Source organism: Cuculus canorus, chromosome 4 (genome assembly GCF_017976375.1).
Source record: "Cuculus canorus isolate bCucCan1 chromosome 4, bCucCan1.pri, whole genome shotgun sequence".
Lineage (NCBI taxonomy): Eukaryota > Metazoa > Chordata > Aves > Cuculiformes > Cuculidae > Cuculus > Cuculus canorus.
In genome coordinates, this window is record NC_071404.1 from 9,790,064 (window position 1) to 9,811,746 (window position 21,683).

Genomic DNA, 21,683 nt, shown 5'->3' on the forward strand with positions numbered 1-21,683 from the left:
AGCGCGGAGCCGCAGCGGCAGCATGGAGAGCAGCGCCCCAGCTCCAGCCCCTGCCTGCAGCAGCGTTCCCTCGCGTTTGGGGGCAAGGCGCCGCATTTACGCTGCTGCTCAGGGCTGCGTAGCAGCAGCTGTTGGGCTGCCTGCAACTCCATTGTGTTGCATCTCAGGGAAAACGTGTTCTGTCCCCATAAACCTGTTCTTGTCTTGCTGCACACGATGATGGGATTGCTCCCTCGTTTTGCCCAGGCCTGAGAAAGGATGCTTCCTTTCTAAAACCCCAAAAAGCGCCTCAGAGAGTTTTATTTGCTTGCGTTTTTGGTATTGCTGACAAAAAAAACCCCTTTCTGATGGAGCAAAGGCATTTTTTATATGAAATCAGACATAAGCAGGGGTGCTTTGATAATGCTGCTTAAGCTTGTCTACAAGTAGCAGGTTATTTTTCGAATACCAGCCGATACCTGAGCAGTATCAGAATCTTTCATCACATATTTCATAACTGAGTTAAAACTTTATTAAATAGCACCATCGATTTTGCTTAGGTTTTAATAGTACAGGCGGGGAATAGCCAGAATCAAACTGCAGAACTTATAATTTGATCAGAGAAAAGTGTGTTCTCTGATTACACGAGCCGTGTGTATGAGGTTTGGATATTAATGCCTTCCTTTTCATGGAAAATGGGGGGGGAGGGAAGCTGCTGGATCTGTTCTTCAACAAGATGGCTGACACCCCATCAATAAGATGGCTGCCTCAAGGACAGGGCTCCACATGGCAGAGATGCCATTGTTTCAAGTCTCCGGTGTTCCACAGCACTTACCTATACACCCACCTAAGCCCCAAAGAGAACAAGTCCTGTTTATATATAAATGGTAGCAGGAACTTCAGATTTGACCCAAAACGTGGCTGAAACTCAGTCCCATGGGGCAAGGAAATCACAGAATCATAGAATGGTTTGGGTTGGAAGGGACCTTAAAATCATCTGGTTCCAACACTCCCACCCCCCCCCATCATCCTTTCATTCTTGAGACTTGGCAAGTGTAGGAAGTTAATTAGTGATATTTTAGAGTTCTATTAGGTATTTAGATAAAATCCTCAGAAATATCTCCTAAGTATGAAAAAAATAATTAAAATACTTGTATTTTTAACTCAAGAAAATATGTGAAGATATGATATTCAGTTGACCAAATCTTTAAACAAGACTTTAATCAAGACACACTTCTCACATCTTTTAACTGTGTTGTGTACAGAAACACTAATATTATTTAAATTTAGTGGCTATTAAAAATTTATTGGTATTATTATTTATGTACTTATGATTAGAGCTGCTTTTTAGGCTCCCAAATGTGTTGCAAGATTTTTAGCCAGCTGTGTTTGCTTTACAAGTATTTAAATATGTGGTACATTTAAATGGTTAAAATTGGTTAAAATGTGCAATTCAACAATAGCGCTTTGTGTTAATATGGCACTCTTAAAAAACCAAACAACAACAAATCTTCCCAATCTACACGTTTCCCTCACTAGGCTGGATTTGTAGCCTTCTCTTGTTATTCTTTTTTCTTTCTAGTTGGCTGATAACAAAACCAAATTAAATGGGGCAACTAATGGCAGTTCCTCTAACAAAGCTGCTTAATTATCTAGAAACATTTTATGAAGCCTAAAGAAGAAGAATAATATGCTCTGAAGTCATTAAACTATTGACAAGAGATTTCAGACAGCAAACAGCTGATTACAGAGGTCTCAATACATAGTAACCAGATTTTCAATAGTTTCATTAAATTCATTAGTATTCAGGGTAGCAGGCAGTGTACATGCATGAGCCTTTTCAGAGCTGAATCCGTTATGTTTTTGTACAGTCTTTTGTCTGGATTTGTTTGTACCTGGAAGTTACATGGTTTTCTACCATGTATGCACTCTGTAAAAATTTCCTAAGTGGAAATAGTTTCAAAATACTAATTGGCTTTTGTGCATTTGTCAAGGATTGTGAAATAACGCTGAAGAAAAGACAAAGTATGGGTAATACTCAAGTAGCTGTACGAATTGATCCCACGTGAAAAGGTTCTGTGACCATAGGTGATACGTGGGCCTTCCACGCAAGTCGGTTTTTGCTTTAAAGAAGAACGTCTTTCACTCCATCCAGACCAACAGCCTATGAGTTCACAAAGACAGCACTCATCCCCATAATAAAACACAACACACATAGCTGCTAGTGTTTCATTTTTTGAAACACTTAAGCTGCTGTGGCCATTTTAGACCTGGTTCTTAAAGCAACCGTGTTGTTTGGAAAAGTTATCAGCCATCTTATTGAGAAGGATGTGTTTTCTATCAGAAAGAGAATGAGAGACTGAAAGAAATACAATCTCCTTTTTTCTGTATTAATTTAATGATTAAAATAAATGTCATATTTAAACAAAACTAAGGCTATTTTTTAGTATTAGACATCAAAAAATTTTCCCCTGAATGGTAAATGGAAGCAAAAGCAAGGTGAGAGTTGTCTGAACAATTACGAAACAGAAAATTGTGATGCCTGTTACAGGCTGTGAGATTACTGAAACCTATTTTATATATATGAGCACAGCACAGTGATATGAAAAAAGCAAGAATGTTGTACTTGTCCAAAAGCATTATGTGCTTAAGACCTATATGTAGGTAGATATATATGTACATAGATGTGCCTACATCTGTGCATTAATTGCATAAACGTGAAAAAGGAGCAGATGAAGCTGTGATTCTCGCTGAGGAAGTTTAAGAGATCTGTCTAGAAATGTGGGGGCAAATGTCAGTATGAACTGGGAGCAAAACTGTAGAGTAACTAGCTATAAATGCAGAATACTCTTTCAGAACACCCCTGTTTGGCATTGCAACAAATTTCCCATAGTAAATAGTTAAAATCTTATCAGCGGTTACCCCTTATTTTTTCTCTCTTTGCCACCTAAGGAGCTCTGGTGGGGATTGGCAGATGCACACAGGGAGCAGGATTCCTGTCTCCCGTCAAAAGCACCTGCACAGTTGGAGGGGGCACCCCTCCATGCTCATAATTGTTGTCATCCCTTCCCTAAGGACATGTCTCAGGAAGCACTTCCTAGATCCTGGTTTTTTTTTTCAGATGGATAAAATATCCTCACGCCTAACTTCAGATGTGTATTCGGTTACCCTGTAGCTTGTGAAAGCTGCTGTGTAACAATACTGACTCAATGATGCTCCTGCCGGAACCACCACACTCATTACAGCAGCACAGCCTTGGTTCTTCATCACACCCAGGAGACATTCCAGGCTAGCAGCAAAGACAGCAAGAACTGGGGAGAGAGGACTCACTGGGTGGAGGGGAAGGAGGTGAAATGCTTCATGCTCTGGCCTGTAAGCAGGAGGAGTTGGGAGCGTTTGGTGGGATGGGAGACAGCTTTGCCATTTCTCTGCTGCAGCACTGTATTTGTGTATACAGTGTGCTTCTGAAAGCTACGCAGTGGTACAGGTCCATAGACAGTATTGAAAAGTAGGATTGCGTCTTTGGTCTGTAGAATCTGTTTCCATGGCAATCCCCAGGTTGTCTCCCTGAATAGATGTAACAATGTGGGATTAACCTCATCTTTATTCACCACTGTTCAGTGTAAATCTGGAGGAAAAAAAAGGGAGAAAAAAAAACCAAGTTGCATTAAGTTTCCACTGGAGGCAGAAAACCAACAGATTATTAGTAGTTGTTTGAAAAATACTCCCATTCATCATCACAGATTTCTAGGAGAGACTCCTGGGATACTGAAGCCAGTTGCTCTATAAATGTTAGAGCCCAAAGGTAAAAGTTCAAGTGGTTGCTGGATTACAGACTTGCTCTGTATGTACCTCCAGGTCATAAGTTCAGTCCTGTCCATAATGGACCAAAAACAAGTGGTGGGGGCTGTACGTTAGCGACAGCACAGAAACAATCTGCCTTGGGTGCCTTTTCACACAATGCAGTGAAAAGCTATCCAGAGATTTCCATGACAGTAATAACGTGTTGTAAACAGTCATTCCAGATCCAAGGATAATTACCTGCTCAAATTCTAGTCAAAAAGTGACATTTTAAAAGATTGCATAGGCTTGACCCAAATTAGCAACACAAAATAACTTATTAGGTTGTCATTAATTAAATGTGACATGCAGGCAGATGAGGAGAACAGAGCTGGGAGAATACAAACGGGTAATTTGGAAAATATTTTCAAATTGAGAAAAAAGCAGCACTTGCAGTTCATACTGAGTCACATAGATTCTAGTTTTAACCAGCAGATGGAGCTTATGTGAAACAAACAAGCTGAAAAACCGCATCATCGTCATCAATCATCTTCATCATCAGGTTTTCTTGAGTCTGTAAGGTTTTCGAGTTCCCGTCTACAATTAGAAACACAGAAAGCTGACAGCCTTATGTCATCATCTGCCTCTCAGAGCTAGGTCTTAAAGAAAACACCAAATGTTGTGTTACTGTCAATAAAAGCTCAAAATCTGCCACCTCTGTTTTTATGAACCCATTGAGAAACAAGACAAGAAAAGACCAGGGAAGCCCTCCTCCACCCCAGCCTAGATTTTGTAGACCTGATCCCGCAGTCCTTATGTATCTCCAAACTCCTGGTGTAGTCAGGCAGTTTTATAGGAGTGCTGGAAAAATAGGAGGTCTCTGCAAACCACATATACCTTTCTGTTTGTGTCTATTAAAGAAACAGCGGAAGGTTAGCACCGTTTCAGGAGGATTTTTACCTCTATATTCTAAAAGGGAGAAGAATGGGCTACTTCCAAAGGCTATATTAGTGGCAATAAGGCCATTTTAGTGGCAATAATATAACTTTCTTTAGCAATTTGGCAAGGCTGAGGCTGTGTGTGATAAGCACTGGTGTAGAGGGGAAGGGATTACAGCCAGCGCACACACACAGCTGTATGACTTGGTAGCAGGCAGAATGCTATGTAGTCCCATTGTCCCCCAGGCATATTCGGGCTTTGTCTTTATCTAAGGAGAGAAGCAGAACTAAACATTCCTGTTAAAAGAGCAAATAAGAAAGATATTGGCGATGGATTGGTTGATTTGCTTGATGCTTAAAATGCCTGTGCAGAATTTAGCCCTCTTGGGCTTCAGCTGTTGATACTTCTGTCTTGCTGGTTCTGCTGATGAGCTTATTCCTGGCCCATATTTTTCCCTAGAAAACAGCTTCAATGACCCCTGCAGAATATCTTTCCAATCTTTGAATTGCTCTCTCATGTGTACCTTTCAGCATTAAACTTTCTACCTATGTAGTCCAGACCAAGCCTGTAACACAGATCTCACACTTTTTTATCCTGTTCTCCTTGACCTGACTAACACTCCCATCTTCCGTGCTGCCATACAATGACCTCCCCATTCCAGCAGGCAAACCCACAGCCCCTCCTTTATTCAAGTCAAAGAGCTGCTTTTCTCAAGAGGCCTCCCCACAGAGATAATGAAAAGCAGATTAAGAGATTTAAAAAAGGAGTTGGTTCCTTTGGAATGGTCAGTGCGCTTTCCCTTTCTACAACCGTCCTCTATACTGTAAATTTTCTAAATCAGTGTTTGTCTGGATGTCTGTGCCGTGACCTCAGCAGGACCTAAGCTGTTGGGCCCCAATCCTACACATGCTTATGCATGCCATGTCACTTTGCTATCAGTAACGTTCACAGACAGTGGTAAAGGAACAAGCACAGTTATGTATTTGTAAAATCAAATTCTGGTGCTTGCCAGATAATATCATAAAAGTGTTGGAAAAGGCTAAAAATCAATATTTTTATCTTTGTTCTAGTGACACTGAAAGAATGGCAACCTCCAAAGCAAGTAAAGCAGCAGCTCTGTTGACAACCCTGGTTTGGACTTATTTGTAGGTATATAAGAATCTTGAGGGGAAGTAACCTGGTACAATGTGATGTGAAGCTATAGAAAAATAACAAAGAGCCATCAGCACAAGTACATCCCAGTGGTGCTTTGCCAGTATCCTGCCTTTTTCTTGCGGCTGAATTTCAGGCATCAGAAACAGAAGATGCTTTGTCTGGGCTTTCCATGTAATCAGCAACCTCTCTCCTGCCTGTCTTAGGCCTCTGTTCACTTTATTACTATTATAATATTATCTAGAGGCAGACAGGAGACATTTAGCCCCAAATGTCCTGTTACTTTAAAGCAATTAGTTATTTTGTCAGTAACATATTACGTGCTTTAATCCTGGTTTTGTGCTTGTATAAAGTGTGTCTTTCAAGTTATATGGCTATAGGAGAAAATACAAAGTTGACATGAAAGAGCTTTACCATTGGGTTTGATTAGTATCAAGGGGAAGTAAAGTCTAGGAAAGCAGGCACTCCTGTGTAAAAGAGGGGTACAAACTGAAGTCTTAGCCAGGGGATTCAAATATCTAGCAGTTAAATCAGCTGGATAGAGTGAGTGGAACTCATTGGGACTAATCTGAGCAACAGGTAAAAGTAAGCCATCCAGACTGTTTATCAGTCAGGATGACAAGCCCCACACTCATTCCAGTACAACGTATACCAATAATTCTCATTTTTAATTACTAATCAAACAGCTGAAAGAGGAAATACACCCAACTAGATAGTAACAAAGACTTCATTCCCCTTTGGCTCAGCCAGCAGTGCTTTCCTGCCGTGCCAAGGGAACAACCGCCTCCCCTTTCCGAGGCCTCTCCTCTTAAGGAACAGACATCTAACTCTCCCTGAGTGGGAAGCCTCTTTCAGCATGCCAGCTGGGAATCAGAGCCCTGGGCACAATCCCAGCACCTGTGCCTATTTTTCTTACAGAGCACGGCCAGCTGCTCTTCCAGGTCTGCAAATGCCCTGAACACCATATTTCTTCTCATTTCCGTGTCTTGCTCTGGATAAGCCATGCAAATGTGTTGCTTATTTTTGGATTTTTGTAAATATACTGTTTTACATTTATCTTAACCTGGTGTGTGCTAAGCATCATTTCATGGTACTGACAAGTAGAGATATGCCATGTTTTCAGTAATCCTTAAACCAGCGTTGTTGAACCAGCAATGCCCAGAACCCCTGTACTGTTTTTGAGGGAATTTGAAGGTGAGCAGGGTATAACTGCAGACCAGTTTCAAAACTAGTCACACAGACTTTGGGCGGAAAAAGTGTTTTTAATGGTTAGTGTTTGTTAGCAAACTTTTCTGTCAATTAACATGGTATCACAGAGTATGGCTGACCGAGGGTTCACAGGCATTAGATAATTGCTTTGGCTCTGACTTGGTTCATAGCACATTAGACTAGTCATTTCTATCTGTGACACCAAACTATCAACTGCATACTTCCTGTGTGGAAAAAATTATGCATGTTTTCCAAGTTTGCATTATGCTCTTACTTATCCAGCAGTTCTTACGCAAAGGCAAGGCTAGAGTTAAGAGGAGGCTGGTGTCACTGCTAATAGCTTGACTCTGAAAAGCCCTCCCATAATTCAAAATTCCAGTATAAACAGGAGCCAGACTAGGGTTTGAGTTCTGTACTGCAACAGGAAAAGGATACGTAGAGGTCTGGAAAATATTGAAGGTGGGAGGAAACTGAATAGAAAATGGTTATTATCACTGCTGATAATACCGTATTAAGGCACTCCTTAGACCAGGGTTGTTGAACCAGCAATGCCCAGAACCCCTGTACTGTTTTTGAGGGAATTTGAAAGTGAGCAGGGTGTAACTGCAGACCACTTTCAAAACTAGTCACACAGAGTTTGGGCAGAAAAATCAGGGAGCAGAGTTTAAAAAACAACAGAAGAAAATATGTTTTCATATGAAGTCTTTGCTACTGAATGTTCTAAAACACTAAAATATAAATAAATAGGTTCAAAAAGAAAATAGAAATTCAAGGGGGATAGGCTTAATGAAGTCTGTGACACATGCGCATCTAGATACAATCTCTGGTTTAGAACCTGGGAAGTCCTTAAACTACTGATGTTCAGAATCAGGAATGACACAAGCAAGTGAAAGCTGCTTTTCCTGTGCCCTGTTTCCAATTCTAAATATCCATTACTACTTTCCTTCTTGATTTTTCATGAGGAAAGGACATGCCTGTTTCTGCTTTGAATTTTTAAAGCCTTCTCCATTCTGTACAAATAGATGTGAGAATAAGAGACCATAAATGATTAACCGTGGTCAGGTAATGAAAACCATAGGATGTGAGTCCTAAGTTGGAACCAAGGAGTGTCAGAGATGAACTGAAGGGTCACTTTTGTTGGGTCTCAAGCCACTTGACTGGAAGCATCCATAGCTCGTCCCATGCTGGGGGCTGTGGCAGTTCAGTAAGTTCTAGACAAGCACAACACTGTTTCTGCCATCCTTGCAATTCCAGGTGTTGCTGTCACCAAGAAAAGAACAAATGAGTTAATAGAGATGGGGACTTTTTAAAGAAAAGTATAATGAAAGCCAGGTCAGAAGGAGAAAGGATTTCAGTCCAGTTGGCAACCTACACAGAACTTGGCAGCATAAAACTCTGCCAGGGAAGGGAACTCGCATCTTCTCTGGCTTTCTTACCACAGCGTTTCCTTTTCAGACTTTACTAGTCCAACTTCTGCCATAATTCACCTGACAACAAGTTACTGTCTATCTCCCTCTAGTGGGTAATTACCCATGAAAGCCATGAGGAGAAATTCATTAAAAATCTGCCTTATGCTTACTTTCCATTACCTTCTTTCTTCATTTTCCTTTCTTCTTCTTCTTTGCTCCATGATTTTTCTCACAAATACAATCCGTGTTTTTCTTGCTACCCTCTAAACGTGTCATCTGCTCTTCCTCGGTTCCTACACTAGGTGAGGTGTTGGGCCGTTTGAGGGTTTCCTATTTGGCTTTGACGTAAGTGGAAATGAAAGTAAAGAGACTGCCCATTGGTGGTGTTTGCACAGAGGCACGTGTGCAACCCCCAGTACAAGAGACTTAGAAATCGGGGGAAAAAAGAGAAACCTTAAAACTTAAATGGGTTCCTGAGGTTTTTAATTCTTTTTTTTTTTTTTCTTTCTATCTGGAGTCAGTCAAAAGAAATTTAGAGTTGGGTTTTCTTGTTCTTAAAGTTGATTTATTTGGGTGGAAAATCTCTATTTTGTTTAGTAGTTTGTTCGTTTTGCAGTTGTTGTTCCATTACCAAAAATATTAACAGCAAAATACGTAAGCCAGCTGTGTTATATCTGAAGTTAGCTCTCTAACAGCAACAGTTAACTACCACAGAGTGTTCCCAGAGCAGAGCTGACATTAATTGAGAAAGATAGTGCTCTCAAATATGTCAAGACAAGATGCTATAGAAATTGATTTGACCAGACCATGCCTTTTGTCTATGGAACGGCATTTCTCTCCTTTGCAGAGCATATAGGCTAGATAGTATTGCTGTTACTCCATTGAGATTAATGGAAATATATTAGGGATGAATCTCAAAGGTGTTTCCTTTCTCTGACTACTCCAATTTTTTTTTGTCTGTTTAAGCACATTTCAAAAAACAAGATGAACAAGCCAATATTTTCCAAATGAAAAATGACAGATGTGGTTGAAAGAAATTTTAGGTCAGGCTTTGATAATAATACATTTCTTGAGTGACAGTAGGCTTTGCATTAATAATTATCTGTTACCTTTCTGATTACAACTTTGAATTATCTAAATAAACCAACAGGAAAGACATTTTGCTTCAGTCCAAGTATTTTCCAGATTCCTTGAGGCACTGACCAACCTTTTTCTGATATCACTGTGGTAATGGTGTTCCACAAAAGTCACTAATTAGAAACCCAACAGAGCCTTTATTATGCTAAATTTAACTTCCACAAGGAGAATGAATGAAATTAAGATAAACCAGAATTTAAAACAAAGTAAGATCATGGACTGTTTGTTCTGAGCAAATTCTGCTCCCACTAACGCCTATGCAATCCATACACTTACATTATTTTATGAAACAGCATCATATAAAAATAATTCTGCTATATAGCATATCAGGATTATCGACGGAGTCATTTTACTTACTTCGGTAAAAAAATATTGCAGCATTTGCTCCCTTTATAACTGAGATGTCAACATAACTAATTTCATCTCCCTGTAATAAAGAAGAAATGAATTCCAGTCCTTCTCCTATATCAGAAACAACATATTTTTATTCAGCTGAGACGTTTCATAAACCTGCTGAAGGTAAGAATTGCAGGCAACACTGAGACACAATGTGAAGGCAGGGGCAAGGTACTGCAGAAGAAATTTACGGATTTTGTCTCCAGAGCTTTACTTGCATTGATGTAGAGGAAAAAAGAATCCAGTGACCATCAGCTTTCAAGACCAGCCGACAGTAAGAAAATGTTCTTTTGCTTCCAAATTGAGTAAATTTGTTCTAGAATTTATTAACATGCTGTAAACAAAGAAACTTACAGTGCCACATCCTGTTCTTTGTTTAGGTTGGATGAGGGCTTCATTTGGCATTGTGGAAACTAGAACAACTGGGGCAGGCTAGACCAAAGGCCCGTGAGCCCCTTTATCCAGTCTCTGGTCATGGTCAGAAACAAGTGCTTAGGGAAAGAGTATGAGAAATAGGGCAAGCGTAGTGTGCTGCTGCCATTAGCCTAGTCTGCCTGCAGCAGCCACTGCTGTATTTCAGCGCTGCTGATAAAGAAACAGCGGAGATAGCGTAGTGGTCTGAGTATAGAGCTGGGAACTATGAATCTGCATGTTTCAGTCTTGCCTTTGTCACCAAGGTTACTTGTAGATTGCTGTGTCCCAGCTCATGTGGATGTGTGCTTGTGGCAAACCTGTCTTCAAGCCTCCGCACTGCAGAGACACATACAACCCACACTTATCTACCCACGCTCGCATTCACACTGTAGTTGGCCAGGTCTGGAGTTATGGTTTGGGGAGATTTGTTCCTCCCTAATGAGCTACTGAACATGTGTTTCCTGAGAAGCTGCACAGTATCCCGCTGCACTTCTTACTGTGCCCCTTTCCTCTTTTCTCTTCCTATTCCTTCTTCTTTTTTTCACAATGGTTATCATCACCTCTCTTTGATGTCCTTTTGCTTTGTCTTAAAGTGTGTCATCTCTCAGTTTTTATACTCCAGAACGGCAGGCACAGTGTAGTGTAAAACTCTACAAATGTTTTCCCTGATTGCATATCCTGAATCAAGCTCAATCTGTATGGTGGCATGGAGAAGCTGACTCTTTCAAATATCCCATCTGAAGTAGCTGGTAAGAAGGAGACGGTGTTAGATTTCCAGAACAAACAGAAAGATAATGTTTAAGTCACCTCCTTAAAAATTTCTATTCAAAATGTGTAAAAACTATGCTCCAGCTTACTTCAAGACTACCTTGGGATGCCAGCACCATGCGATCACTTTTGAATGGACCCTCAGAAAACTAATCCACCAGCTGCAGGCCCACTTCTCGTAAGCCCACCACTGCTCATGAAACTCTGTCACCTCCTCCTCAACTGTCTCTTCCACTGCAACCATTGTTCCCACCTCTTCCAGTCTACTATCTTTCCAGAAACACAACATGGAGGACTGCAAGCTCCACACTCAGGGCAGAACTCTCAACAGCATGATGCAGGCAGGTAGGCAGGGAGTTGCCAGAATTCCTGTTTCCATCTTTAACCTTGCAATGGAGAGCCTTTACCAGTTTGATGCATTATTGCCCTCTACAGCCATTGGCCATGTCCTCATTTCTGTGAGGTGGTTGAAGCTGGCTGGATCAAAGGGCAGATTTGAGGCATTTCCCCCCAGTTCCTTGCACCTCAGGTTGAGCAGAACCCTGGAGAGCTCCTCGTCCTCCTCCTTCTCCTCTTCCTCCTCCTTCTCCTCTTCCTCCTCCTTCTCCTCTTCTTCCTCCTCTTCCTCCTCCTTCTCCTCTTCCTCCTCCTTCTCCTCTTCCTCCTCCTCCTTCTCCTCTTCCTCATCCTCCTCTTTCTCCTCTTCCTCTTCCTCTTCCTCCTCCTCCTCCTCCTCCTCCTCCTCCTCCTCCTCCTCCTCCTCCTCCTCCTCCTCCTCCTTCTCCTTCTCCTCCTTCTCACGAGCTCCACCTGCTCCTCTACGCAGGGCAGGGATGCACAGAAACTGGAAGAAGCCACATGCAAATCAGGGTTGAGTGGTAACCAAACATGTCTGACCCAGGGGAAGCTGGTGGGAAGAGCAGAGTCAGTGCAAGGGAAGCGGGCGAGCAAACAGGCTGGAATATACAGGTCCTGGCACATCAGCATGTCAGCGAAGGGCTGTGTGTAGTAAATAAATAAATACAGGTACATACGCTTTTGCTATTTCCCCAGGGTGAAGTGGGTAGGCATGTGTTCAAAGAGTAATATTTGCTTCATACTGTCCTGCGAGCACAGGTTCAACACATACATAAGGAAATATTTGTAGGTTGTATGTGTGAATGATCAAGGAATTTAGACAACAACCTGAATAATCAGCAGCATACACTAAATCACATCTGTCTGATCCCAGTCCTAAGTTGCTTAGTGTTCTCAGTGTTGCAATTTCACAAGCAATTAAAATGGCTGCTTAGCTGTGTTATGTTATTATGAGCAACATCACTTGTCAAGTATTTTAAGTAAGAAAAGCAATGTTATCAGGCACTACTACCCAGGTAAAAATTACCCCAGTGTTAAGAATGCACAATGATATACCATTAACTTGTTTAGTATGACAGCTTTGAAAGAGTGACACATTCCTATCTTATTTTGTTCATTTAAATGCTTTCTGCAATAAAGATGATTTTGCAAACCAACCTCATCCCTAGATTGTTTCAGTTTGACAATTTTGAGGCTTTTCAACACAGACCCTTGCATATATGTCATATATCGCATTGCAGATTTCATCCAATAGCAGAAAATGTACTCTGAATGCAATATCATCTTATCAGTATTCCAGCACCATAAGCTTTCTCACTACAAGCAGAGTACTGTTCATTACAATGAAACTGAAAATGGAATAACTGAAGGATTGATTTATATGACCTTCACTCGGGAATGTTCTAATTCTGACATAATCTCTCTGACTGAAATCCTAAACTATGTATAATTTTGATTTATTACCCTTGAAAGAGCGAGCTTAGATCTGTAGATCAACGGAATACCTAGCATGAAAAAGAGTGGTGCAACAGCTCAGGAAGACTGCAAGAAAATGCAGATTGATCATGTGACTTTACTCCAAACATTGTCTCAGCCAGCAAATCCAAGAGCAGTGCTGAAAGCAAGTGGAAAAACATTATGCGGATGTTTTCACAAATCCATTCCGTCACTCGGAAATCTCTCTGCATTATATACATTTTTATAGGAAATATAAGAGTATATTAATAATTTAAAGCATTAACCAATCTGTTTACTAAAAGTTGCGGGAAATATTTATTAAAACAGCTAATTTATGGCAAAACGGGGCCAGAGCTTGATTCCCTGATTCTTTTCCTCCCACACCAGCAGTACGATCTATTTTATGCTATTCTCTCCTAACATCTGCTTGTCATGGAGGCCTGGGGAAGGCTTACCTGGGGGATGAGGGAAGGCTGGACCTGTCTCTGCCAAAAGAAGAAAGCCAGAGCAGCCCTACGGTGTGCTGCTTAAAAATCATAGCTGGTATATTTCACGCAAAGTAGCTGGATCTAAATCAAGTAGAACCTTATTGTACTGAAAGATGAATCAGGTTGGTTGTGCTACTACTTGTATTTTTTTTAGTGAGGTAAAGAGAGCAATTAGAAGAAAGGGCAGATACAAAGTATTCACAACAGATGGCTTGATAAATGTACATTAAAAGCCCAATGAACCCAGTTTTAATACCCTCTAGAATTGAAATCAACAGGTTAATGTTAAGCAGACTAAGAAACAGAAATCTACCCCCATCCACACCTTTTTTCTATTCTTAGTGTTGGGTAAAATGAATTCTTGTCTCCTTCCCTCCTACACACTCAGCTCACATTTCCTACTTAGCCACTTCCCAGTCCTGTTTTGGACAAATCTGTATCTTATCACCTTTCCCTTGCAAATCCTTCTTCTCTAGAGCACTTAACATCCTCCTCTCACAAAATCCACCTTTTATAAGTGGTACCTAATCAATCTCACTTTATCCTAGCTGAAAAATAGAGGGGTTTATTTTAGAAAAAAAAAAAAAAAAAGCACCTTTTATTCAGTGCATTTTGTGGCTGGTATGAATACTCTGTTTAATTTTAGCTGATGGTAGTCTCCTCCGTGCAGGAAAATTTGTCTGCTTCACTGTATTGCACAGTACTAGTCCAGGCATATTATTCTCACCTCTGAATGGGCCTTTTCCTTATGACTCCCAAAGATCAAACATTACACAATTCCCCCAGTATTCTTCACTTTCAGACAGCCTGAGCTACAGCTATTACAGCCACTGTAAAAGCACTACAGCCTCAGAGAGATTATTCCTTCCTTCCTGAATACGTTAGAGTGGGTATACCAGGAACTACATTTGTTCTTAGGGCATAGCAGGAAGCGCTTAATACTTTTTATGCGTTTGTAGAAAGGAAAAAGAAAGAAAGAAACAAACAAACCCAAACCCAAAAACCTAAAACAAAAAGAGCTTGGGTGGAATGAAATATAGGACATTTATTGCCTCCGCTATATGGATACAATTTTCAAGACCAATAAAATATGTTATTTATAATAAAACCTGTTTTCTACTAGAATGCCATAAAGGCCCGTAAGCAGTGGACAAAAGAGAAAAAAATAGTGCATTTATTTTTTTTATAATCAGTTAGCACCATAACCTCATATGGTGTGTATCAACATATATGAATACAATACAGACAATATTATTTGGACTAGAAAACTTAATGTGAAGCCCAGTTCTGCAAACCAAGCCTGGCATGCTTGATTTTCAGCATGAGCTGTTTATTGAATTCTCAAATGAATGTATTTATCAGTAGGAAAATCAAAACAGCAGAGGAAGTAATATAGTCTTAGATTTCCCAATGGTGAATTTATTAGCGGAGTCAATTCTGGGCTCAGGCTGGCATCTTATCCACCAGACAACACTCGCTTTCCAACATAATGACAGATGATTGTAAAAGCTTAACAGCGTTTTGCTATGCTATTAAAGCAGGTAGGGATGGGAGTGAAAAGCAGCATGGTATCTTCTTCGACCAATGGCAAACCATTAAGTATGAGAGATTAGGAACTAGACTTTATTAGGATGATTGTCATTACCCTCAACAGCAACTATAAAAAGCTCTGAGTCAAATGGTTCTGGCTCACTTGTTGAAGGGTACTGGCATCTGTGTAGGAAATTCTGGGCATGGGCTGTCGCTGGTGGCTAATCCCTCTGGAACAGGTGCTGAGCCGTTTGCCAGTCCCACATCATAGTAGGGCTGGAAGCCAGTGAATCCAGCTCATATAAGAGATGCCCATCTGGAAAAAAAGGTGGAATGAACCAAGAAAAGGCACTGCCTGTTGTGGCATCTCTCATGAGTGGCTTCCATTGGTAAAGTTTTGGTTCCTAGTAGAATTTGGAAGCCTTTCTCTGCTCAGTGCACCTCAGTGGTAACATCCCTCCTCGTCCTTCCCCAATATCAAATTCCACTGGGTCACAGCAGCAACGCTTGGGTGAAGTACTTTTGCAAGCAGTATGTTTGTGATTGTAAATTCAACCGATTTACTATAAACCGGTGACTATATGTTTAAAAATATCACTAGAATGCATAAGATCAGTCTTACCTGACTATGGTCAAAGAACATTTATTAAGCCCTTACAGAACAGAAGGCAGAAATATTGCAAAAGTGACTTTCAAATTAATTAACAAGGAATACAGACTCAAAATCTGAGCTCTGGCAGATGCTGAACCCGGTGTCATTTGATCTGCAGTGGCACTAGGGTGTGTGAGTAGCTCAGCTCAAGCAGAAGGAAACCTTTCTCAAAATTACTGCTCTTGTTCAACTAGTCCAAACTAGTGGCTTCTGAGTAAGAGATAAACACTTTCTTACATTATAAGTAATATAAATAAAATAATATAATGTCTTGTTACTAATTCAGACACACCTATTAAAAATTAGATATTATAAAGTTAGAGAGGACCCTGTTATCAGACCAGTACTGGACAGATGGCATTTTTTGAAGGGATTTTTTTTTTTATCTGAAATATAACATACCTTTCAATATAATATTTCTGCCCGATTAAGGTAATTCTATTGATGAAGAGCCTATCAGTCACAATTTGATTATGATTATGATTACAATTTATTGTAAATTTACTGCATTCATTATTAAGTGGAGCTGTAAAAATATTAATACTAGTAATTATTAAACTCAGGCACAATGGAAAATAAAGTTAAATAAAAAAACAGGGAAACTAAGCTGATTAAATGTCTGGCTCACACTGATTGCCAATAGCTGCTAGTGTTAAATTAGGAGGTTATTTTATTGTCCTCTTCAGCCAAGTTCAGCCATGGTCCATTCAATAACCAATAATTTATGTCTTTGAGTTAATAATAATCACAATAAAAGTATTTCCCACTTTCCGGCGTGCTGTGTTTATTTTAGGATATTAACACAGCAATCCAAATACAACACGTAAGACTCCCTCGAGGCTTTCTGTCTCTCATCCCAGACCTTCTGTTTCTTTATAAGCTTTAACAGCCACAGTTATAAGAGATATAAATAGTCCGAAGCACAAGAGAATCTCTCTTCCCTGACAGAATCTTTATTTACAAGCTGTACAAACCTAAGCGGGTCAAATAGTCCCTTGCTGGCAGGTTAATAAGGCCCACCTGCCAAATAAACCCACCAGTGAACTCCATGGGGCCTACATAAATCCAAAAAGCTTGGACAAGAGGAGATTTTCTCCCCAGGAATCACGCTGAGATGGGTTGCTTATAGTTCAAAAGGGGTTCATCTTTCAAACTCCAGTCTGCTTGTCTACCTGGCACAGGCTCAGGAGCGTGCAAAAAGCTTGCAAAACCCATGGTTCTCACCTTCAGAAGACACCGTTACTTAACATTTCTATTTCAGTTTTGCCTACAGGATATCTGTGTGCCAAAGGGCTGCTGTACTGGTGCCATGCAAACATGTAAGACTTTTAAGTCTTTGCCCTTGAGAGATTTTAAAAGGCAAGTGCAGTTGGGTCATAAATCAAATCTTTAAAATTATTTAAGACTTAACATACAATTAATTTGCCTACAGTGCCATGAAAGGGAAACAGAAGAAGAGGATAGCTGGTTATATAAGCTGAACTAGAAGTGAATTCTCACAAGCAACAGTACATTTTGAAATGAATATTGACTGCTATCAAAGTGGAATTCTGTTCTGAGACCTGAGCTGTTCAAACACCACTCTTGGGTAAATGTTTCCCACTGAATCAATGACTTCTTTATGTTCTTCCTTGAATCAGCTAGGCCCAGCAGCTGTCCCACCTTAGGCATATCCAAGAAGCCTAGTCACTGTGTTTATAGTGCGTTGTAAAAAGCATCTCCAGAGTATCCTTCAGATTCCTCTTCGCTGCTTGTACAGTCAGCAAACTGGTAAATTCTGAGAGTATGCCTCCTAATTTATTATACTTTGGGGGTGGCATCAGGCAGATGGAGGCAGAAAACCAGGCAGTGGATTGCAGTTGGGCAGAAGCTCCCCCGCCCAAGACTTGGAAGCAGGAACTTGTGATCCATTCATGAAAGGAGTTTGTTTACTTTTTTCACGCCAGGCTGAGAACTGCAGCAAGACTCAAGCTGATTCACAACAGATCCTACGTCCCAGCCTCAGAGATGGCAACAGCAGTCACGGAGGGCACTACATGGCTGGAGAGGCAGTGTGTGTATATGGAGGGATCAGAAGTTCAATTTAAACTAGCGAGTGAAAGCCTGATGAAGCCCTTTAAATAGATCATGAGTGTTATGCCCGTACCAGGCTGTCTTATGCCTGCTTGTAAAAAGTCTTGGGGACAGGATACAGGCAAATTGGGGAGCACGTAAAAAGGCATGCAGCTATTCCTTCCTGCAGGTCTAGAGTGGGCTCCCCCAGGCTCGCCGCCGGCACTGGGGATAACAGCTGTATTAAAACATATCGGATTGGGGTTGCAGAGAGACAACTCACATACATAATGCTAAGTACCTATATTTGCCAGACTGGCTCCAAGTATAAGTCAAATATAACAGTTTTACAAGTGTACATGAAACAAGGAACACGTGTAGAATGTGCATTTAAGACAGTGTACCTGTGGCAAAGCATTTAATCACACTTTGGAGCCCCAGTGTCAGATCACTGGAGAGAATGCTCCGTTTCAGAATCCTGGCATTTTAGGTGAGCTGTGTGCTGGAAGTGGTGTGCTTTTAGCCAGAGGCAAAAGTACCCCTCCTAACCCCTATAAAGGGCTCCTGGGGTGAGACTCTGCAGTTCTGAGTGAAATTCAAGTGCCTGTCTCCTCCTTTGGACCATTGCAAACTGTTTATTCCTGCTTTGAAGAACCATTTCAAACCAGAAGATGCATGTAGCCCGGGCACCTTCAGCGAACACCACATGCCCAATCGCTGTAGCAATTGCTAAACGAGGAGTGTCCGACACATGATGGCTTGTGTCCATGGGAATGATGCTATTATTGGTGCAATTGTACTACAACCATGCCCGGCTTCAGTGTTCAGAGACAACATAGAGTGGGCGAATCTTCATGTGGGCTATCTCCTACACACTGGCCAAGCCCTACACCTCTTCTCTGTTAAATACATGCTTCGTTTGAGCCACAGTATAGTTCAGTTGCTGTAAATGCAGCTGAGATAGCCCAGCGTTATGTAAACTGAATGCAGATTTGGTGCTGGAGCCAGAACTGCCACAGTGGGATCACTCTTGCATTTAGGATTGAGCTGCTGACGGTGAACCGCAGTGTAACTCCTGCAGGCAGCTCAGCAGCCACCTTTCTCTCCCTGCTCCGGCTTGTTCACCAGGCAAGGGTGTCTCGTAAAATGCCTGTGCTGATTTGCAAAGTGAAAGCTCTGGCTCATTAACAATAACTGAAGCGAACAAATATAGCTTAGAGGGGCAAGCATATCAAGCTCAGGAAGAGTGTAAGAACACGGTAAAATGTGCAAGAAACACATCCTGCTCCTTTCAGTTTTCACAGCAAAAACAGAACAGGTGATAATTTAGCAGTTAGGCCTGCATTTGCAAACATACCCTTCCTACGCCTCAAATCCAGTTGTTTCAGCCCTCATTTGTCAAGTGCATTTGCATATACTCAACACTAATACAAGAAAAGTGCTAGTCATCTTATATAAAGTCCCCAATCAGTTCTCAAAATCAGCAGATATTTCTGAAAATGTCTGTCAGTGAGTATTTTTCTCAAGGCATATATAGGGAGTCAATGGGATTTGAGCACAGCTACAGTTTCTCAGTACAGGAAATTGCCAGCCACCAGCATAATTAGAAACAGTTCATATGATCAAATTAATCATTCAAAAAAGAGCAATTACTGTTAACAGAATAACGGCATGCCTTAAAAAAGAATGAAATTAACCTTTAGGACTGACATAGTTACCCTCACCATTCTGTACTGAGGCAGCAAAGATTAATATATGTGCAAAATAAAACACTGCATTAGAGTCTGCTGAAAACAGAAGTAGCATTATCTATCTGGCCTATTCAACCCTTAAACTTTATTCTTTGGCACTGGCACAGAATGGAAATATCAATAGTCATTTCTCTGCCAAAATGAAAAAAACCCCACTTTGAAGACTTACACTGCTATGTAACTTACCACATTGTGTTTATCACTGAACAATAATTACATGAAGATTAAGCATAATCCATTAATTTGAGATGCAGTAAAATTAACATTCAAACATACATTCTGACTCCTCAAAAGCTAAGAGTTACAGAGTTAAGCTTTAGCCTTAACAAGCTGAGATCTAGAAATGCATACCAAACATATTGTGAAAAAAATGTTTTTTTCTCGTTACTGCTAAGCATTAATTCTGATTATGAATGTATTTCAGTATTTATACTTCTAAATTAGATTAAATTTATGTTTATAAACATAACAGCACTATGCTATCAATAGAAGAGAATGTGTTTTGAATCCTCAAGCTGTGTGTTTCTACATGGATTAGATTTATTTCATTCTGAATGTCAGCAATGTTTAAGTCATACTGATGTTGAAGATAATTAGAGACATATAACTTATATAGATAAGTTTATTAGTGCACTGAAGTTATACTAGGCTGGAGCCTGTTAGCTGCTTAGAACTGGTATACAGCTGGTTTTTATCATCCCAACACTGGAAAACAGCAGGGACATGCTCCTCGGTTTTCCTTTCTCCTGGCCTCTGCCTTCCCCTGAAGATGTATCCCACTCCCTCGTGTCTTCAACTTTCTTCTTCCTTTGCTCCCTCAGTGACACTTTCTTCTGTTCAGTACAAATGATGCAAACAGTAATGGACATTTGCAAGAAAAGTGAAGTTTACCCCATTCTTTTCCAAACTGAAAATATATCTGCTAAAAAGACTGGTGCATAACTCTTTGTATGAAGAAGATTCACATTTAACTGTATATTTTCATCGGTTATAATTTCTTACTCTGAATGGTATTTAAGCCATAAGCTATAGTTGCACTTAGGATGTCTCTCACTTGGATAGAGACTAACTCTGTTTGAAATTCTCTAAGCAGATTTTCTTTTTCCCCAAAGAATCAACTTCCAATTAAAAAATAGTAATACTCCATTTTCATGAGATTACACAAAACATATGGGAAGTCTGAAAAGTCTGCACCTTCTCATTTTCAAGTTCATTTAAAAGTAAAACCAATTCCAATACAAAATACTGAATTTTTAAATAATCATTTTCAATGAACTTTCATTCAAATTAATTAGCAAATGCATGTGCAAGTTCTCAAGAATGCGTTTAGTGCTGTCATTTTAAGACGACTATGTTTAACATAAAAAAATTCAAAACACTGATTTAAGTTTTATACTCCTTTCTTGATTCTACATCAGCAGCTTGCTGTCTCGATAGTAAACAGCATGCAATATGCTCCTTGGCTAAAGACATAAATGCATAAACACTGGGAAAGATTTTTCTTAAGAGTAAGGATGACACACAGACTGACACACTGAAGGATCTGTTGAACTATACCTGACATAGTTTTAGACAGGGTTCAAGCAGGTTGGAAACAGTAATTCCTCACTGTTAATCCAACAGAAAAACATGGACCACTGGCCAAAGTCAGCACTCAGGTGATGGGTTGCCAGCTGACAGTGTGAGAATAACGGAGCTGGGGGGCAAGGCTGGGAAGATATCTTTGCATCATTGCTAAAACAAAGCAGAACAATGAGTGACATTAACTTTTTCCAGTGGTTCAAACTACAGTGAAATAAGGAAAAGGTACATCTGTAGATTCTACATGGCCTCGTACAGCCCTTATCTAATTAAACACCTTTAGCACAATAAATGTTGTAGAAATGCTGTGCTGCTGTACTACCTTGGGGATATCCGATAAACCCATCGACTGCAGTTACATAACTTCAGTTTTACTCATAGTTATGTTTACGTTGTCAGTAAGATGACATGCATTCAGGAAAATATTTACTAAGCAGATGATGATATCCTGAAACAAGAATAAAAGTGGATACAACAAAGGCCTCCAGAAAGCAACGAATCCTTAGGATCCACACGAGAGAGATATGTAAACATGAGGCTCCTGCACAAAGATTGACAATGAGATTAAGCGTGCTTGCTAACTGCACTGCCATTACGCTTGGCCTTTGCCAGGAGGAAGGCAAAACTTGAG

General features: G+C 40.4%; 1 protein-coding gene across 4 annotated transcripts in view; it reads left to right on the forward strand.

Moving 5' to 3' along the window:
* Positions 1-21,683, forward strand: part of NSD2 (nuclear receptor binding SET domain protein 2) — a 105,734-nt gene that overhangs the window by 580 nt on the left and 83,471 nt on the right. The window lies entirely within an intron of this gene.